Below are 6,000 nucleotides of genomic sequence, written 5' to 3'. Positions count from 1 at the left end.
AATAATGGCAGGTACAGAGTAGCAAAACCACTAATCGAGAATGTACAATTACAGGATTTGGGCTCCGAGAGCCAGACACACAATTCTGAGCAATTAGCCCAACTTTACGATATACAGGATTCAACAAAGGGGCAGAAGACCCCAATCAAGCCCAGGAGCACTTGCTCCAAATTACACAGTAAAGCCTCCTCGAGGCATACAACACTCAGTTTTCAAAAAAGAGCCACTCGCTCTCAACTTTAAGCCTATCAAAGGCCACACCAAACTCCACCTTCAAGTTGTCCTCTAAGGACATATACACAGGGGTAACATACCCAACCTACTGAGGTCTATTAAGTGAGAAAAGGTTAATTACTTGACCTCTAAAATAACAATTGAGAGGAGGCGATCAGCACTCCTAATACACTTGTTTAAAACCCTAATCTGGCACTAGGCCGCTAATGCAAGGGCTAACCCATACTAAAGAGGTGACTTAAGAAAGAAACAATTTACATTACTGTTACGGAAGAATCGGTTGAGAAAAATAAGTTCACCTCAGAACAATATGAGTGGGAGATCGAGAGGGTTAAGCACTCTCTATCCCAATATGTAGTTTTGAAAGAGAATAGAGGCTAAGAGTCTTTACATTTTAGGGAAAGTTACATGGTAGAGACGCTTCGGACCCGCCCCGAGAGTTAAACTGCTGAGCTAGCAAGAAAAGAAGTTATTAAAAGGCCATTACCTTGGTGTTGAACTGCTCCCCGAAGAAAGAAGCGCTTCCCGCCCCCTGCTATGTACTTTACACACTGAAAGATGGTACTGAAGTGGCCTCGAGACCCGAAAATCAGCAGTTTATATACTCTCGCGGAAAGTTCGAGGCGTTTTTGGAATGAGAACACCCTCCCACAAGGATTTTATTGGTTCACCAAGAAACCCCCTACACAATACGAAGAAGAAACATATTATTGGTTGAAAATTAATTCGAGAAATTCGGGATTGGCTAAATTCAAAACAAGGGGAAAGAAAGGGTTAATATTGCCAACTTAAACAATGACTGAAAGAAATTTAGCAAAGAACAAACTTTTGAAATTAAATTTTCTCAACAAAAACAGTTCTTTCACTCCGCACTAGGGTGCACCGTTGTAGTTCTTCAGTAGTGTCCTCTAGAAGAGAATGTTCACACTTCTTACTACAAGCAAAACAAAAATACATCGAAAACAACACAGTTCAGAAACTTCAAAATTTCCAAGTAACTTCAGGGTAACTTGAAAATTAACACATAAGACCAAGTTCAGACTTCTCCCAGTAGGGGAGTTTCAACTGGCGCAAAGTTTAAATAAGCGGCGTGGAGGTGTACCGCCCGGTACAATTATTATTATTATTATTATTATTATTATTATTATTATTATTATTATTATTATTGTTGTTGTTGTTGTTGTTGTTACGGAAATTCCGTGGAGCACAGAGGCGTGAAATGGTGCGGGAGTGAATCGGTGGAAAGAGAAAAGATCAATGTACCCTATACGAGGGTGAGTCAATAAATAAGTCGCAAACATGTGTGTGCCTTATACCATTTGAAATTACGCGCGCAAGTTTTGCCAGCAGATGGCAGCATATGTATGCTTGTACGACATCTCACAGGCACTCAGTCAGTCAGAGGCTGTTAGTGCACGATGGCACATGTGTTGCATGACTGTACACGAGAAGAACAGCGTGCGGTTGTGCGTTTTTCGTGGGCCAAAGGACTGTCCACAGAAGAAGTGCATCGCGAAATGTATCGCGTCTATGGTGAAAACTGTTTCTCGCGGAAAGCTGTGTTCAATTGGATCCAGAAGTTTAACAATGGAAGGAAAAGCATCAGAGATGGGGAGCGCTTGGAATATCCACCGTACTGTCCTGACTTAGCCCCCAGTGATTTTCATCTGTTTGGGCCCCTAAAAAATCATTTGGCCGTCATTTTGATACCGATGATGCTGTAATCTATGAGGTTACACGTTGGCTGCGACAGCAACCAAAAGACTTCTTTGCTGCTGGCTTTCAAGGACTTGCAAAGAGATGGGATAAGTGCCTGAATGTACAGGGTGAATATGTGGAAAAGTGAAATAAATGTCAGAAAGTTACTTTGATTATTTTTTCCTCTCCAAAGCACAATCTAAATTTTTACATTAGATCAGAAACAAACAGCCTTCACTGTCTTACTTGCTCGATAGCCTAAGGTACATTTAAATAGGAAAGTTAAACTTTAACAGAGGCAATAAGTGCCCATTCTACATGGCCTTAGTGAAAAAATAAAATATCGACCAAAAACCAGAATGTTAGGAGGCGAACACTGGCACTCCTTTGACATACACTTGACAATACCAAGTTGAATGGGAATTAAAAGACGGTTAACACTCTTTATTCCGTAAGTTAGAATAAAGTCCTTAGACTTGTTTGAAAATTTCCATTGAAAAGTAAATATTTTGAAACTTTCCCCTCAAGTCAGCTTTCTGAGACTATCACATAATTAAAAGATGTCTGCCATTACCTTAAGCTAGTGGGCCTTCCGATGACGGGTGAGGCTTAGCCCCCGCCTCCGCTACGAACACACTCTAAACCTCTTTACTGGAGCGATGGAAAAGACAACATGCCCCAAAAGGTCCCAGATTTTATAGCGGAGAGGAAGGTTCCAGAACTCTCTGGGTCGAAGCCCTGGTACACACCCTCAATTCCTATTGGTTAATTTAATAAATATCCAAAATGTGTGATTGGTGGGAAATGTACATGAAGAAGGAAGAGATAGCACTGCTAGTAACCTAACAACACAGAAAAGATACTACAAACATTACAGTTTAGTAAACTTTGAAACTAAAATTTATTTTAAGATTAATTAATTCCCTATCTTCCCACTAGAGGGGGGCCACATAAGTCGACAGTAGGCATATCTGAAGATAAAGTTCGAAAATTCCTCAGCTAGACAGTTCACTGATCGTATTACAGATGGCCTTCTAAAAGGCGCTCTATTTTAATATATGGAGTATAATTATTGTTATTATTACAATTTGCTTTATGTCGCACCGACACAGATAAGTCCTATGCGACGATGGGATAGGAAAGAGCTAGGAGTGGGAATAAAGGGGCCGTGGCCTTAAGAAGGAGCATCCCCAGCATTTGCCCGGTTGAAAACTGGAAACCACGGAAGACCATCTTCAGGGCTGCCGACAGTGGGGTTGGAACCCATCATTTACCGAATGAAAGCTCACAGCTGCGCGATCCTAACCGCCTGGCCACTTGCTCGGCTATTTCAAGTACTCGGAATGCGTATTCCCCCAGAATGGTAGCATGTTAAATAAAATTAAGTAAAGGTGTAGCAAAGAAGATGTAATGAGCTGGCAGTTGAGGTTAACGAAATTCTGCAGGGAGGTCAGACAGGATAGATGAAAGTGAAGAGCCAGGCACAAGTAAGTGGAAGCAATGCCAGAACTCAGCTAAGGGCCCCATGGTTGCCAACTCGCGCTCCCAAGTTTAAAGACCTGGGCCCCTTTTAGTCGGCTCTTACGACAGGCATTGGATACCGGGGCTGTATTCTTTGCCTACGCCACCCACCCACAAAGCTTCGATAATACGTTGTGCAGGAGACTGTGAATATACCGCTCGGAACATGCAAGTTGTCTCCCGGCCCCGCTGGGAATGGGACACACTGTTACCTAAGAATAATGAACTCAAGAAAGACGCGTCTGTATAAATCGGCTTCGATGGAGGGGACATGTGAGGTTAATTAAGAAAGACTAGTTATCTAGGAGAAAAACGAGCTTGGCTGTAGAGAAGCAGGAGAGACCAAGGGTTGACGCATGCTCTTTAAGCCACCTTGCCCTGGCAAGGCGGGGTGTGGACTGGGGGCCTACCTAGGGATTCACAGCACCTTAAGCCGACACACCAGGTAGCTACGGTAGGGCAGGGTCACGACACATATTATTTGTAATAGTTAACACTCGACGTGTTCAGGGCCACACACAAAGGTTTACAAGGAAAAGAACGATAAGCCATTTGCACATCATCTTGCTAACAAAATTTGAGTTATTTTATGAAATCAATTGTAATAAAAAATATTTATTTCATTTTCTGATTTTAGCATGTATAAAGCTTGTGGAATCCATTCATTGATGGCACGTGTAGAGGATTTTTTGAATACATTCTGGAAAATGTTAAATTTGCCCAGACTGAAGCGCGATATACAAGAATTTTGTGTTTTGATACTGTGTTCCCGTGGATTTGCTTGTAATGGTGGTAGGAACGGTGGATTTTTGTAGTGTCCTTCTTGGATTATAGGAGAAGTTTCCGCGCGTTCTGTGGTATTCTTCTTGCATATAGCAATGTTATTCGTCGTGAGGAATACTTCCTCACGGCTGTCGTCGCTGTACGCAATAGGCGAGTGAACATGTACAACTTCGGCTACGGTAAAATACTCTGTAACTGTTACACACACTATTTAGGTTACCATTTTAAAGTTTCTCACAGCTGCAAAATTCTAAGACCAGCTGAGGCAGTGGGTAGAACATCCCGTCTTCAAGCAAACTCAGGTCGCTGGTGAGACCTGGACTACTGTAGAGCGAGCGGATTGTCGAAACAGCAGTACTGAGCCTGATTTAGTTGTTTGCAGTTTTCAAACTTCATTAAAAACGTTGTAATAATATGAAAATGTAAGTGTAAAATTTGCACCAGCGGTGGTGGGGTAAACAGCGTTCAGTGCACGGCACTGTATGTATGTATGTATTGAACCCTTGCGCAAAATGACCCAAGGGTTCAGTATGTATGATTTCAGTGAGCAAATGGAAACAAATTACTCCTAAGACATACAAAAATATCATCGGTAATGTTTCACCTTTAGGCAGACACTTGCCTGGATTCTTCCTAGAACATCTGAACTCTATCCATTACCGACGATAGTCATTACCACCATAAAATATGGCGGTCATACCTTTAAAATACAGAGAAGTTACGCGATGAAATTTGTTTCTTGCTACAAACGCTTTATAACTTATCTAACTGACGCACGTAGCTGTTAATGTGACAGTTGTTTCTAGCTAATACCCTAGCTCTTGTGTTTCTTATAGCACATGCTGTAACAGCTTTCAGCTGACTCATTAATAAAAGATCATGCCTCAGGCTTTCAGATTCACTACAGTGCACACAGATCGTTGAAGACCGCTAATCTGCTGCACTGCTTAGTTCTCTCATACAATACACCACCTTACACATACATTCTTCGGAACTTCTGTCAGGTGGTTGAATGATCTCGAATTGATCAACAAAGAGACATAACGAGCAGGTACTTTAATATTCCAGTGAAGTATTCATTCCTACATAACTAGACGGATGAGCTGCTGCATTTCTCACAGCTACAAAATTCTCAGACCAGCTGTGGCAGTGGGCAGAACATCCTGGTTCGGTCTGGCATTTCGATAACCAGTCTACAGTGCTCAAATAAAGTTTTGCATTCTCTGTTTAGTGCACGTTTTATTTTGTTATGTGTATGTACGGACGTTATACAGTGACGAATAAACAAAACTTTACGGCACATTGGAAAGATGAGGAAAAAGCTACCTGGCGGGAGACAACAGCTTCTTTATCCCATCTACGAACCTACTACGCTGGTGTAGCAGGGAGAGAGGTGATACTCCCACGTGGCGCGCCCCAGGTGGCGGATAGGGGGGTTCTAACCGGCTTGCCGGCGGACTTGAGGGAAATAAAATACCTCTCGCGGACCAAATACACAATCCCCTGTGGGTGGGGGACGCAGACGAAGAATACACCCACGGTATTCCCTGCCTGTCGTAAGAGGCGACTAAAAGGGGCGACCAATGGATGATTATATTAGATTTATGAAACTCCTTGTGATTAGTTTTTTTTTTTTTTTTTTTTTTTTTTGCTAGTTGCTTTACATCGCACCGACACACATAGGTCTTATGGCGACGATGCGACAGGGAAGGGCTAGGAGTGGGAAGGAAGCGGCCGTGGCCTTAATTAAGGTAGAGCCCCAGC

Source organism: Anabrus simplex, chromosome 4 (genome assembly GCF_040414725.1).
Source record: "Anabrus simplex isolate iqAnaSimp1 chromosome 4, ASM4041472v1, whole genome shotgun sequence".
Classification (NCBI taxonomy): Eukaryota; Metazoa; Arthropoda; class Insecta; order Orthoptera; family Tettigoniidae; genus Anabrus; species Anabrus simplex.
This window is presented reverse-complemented; position numbering follows the sequence as displayed.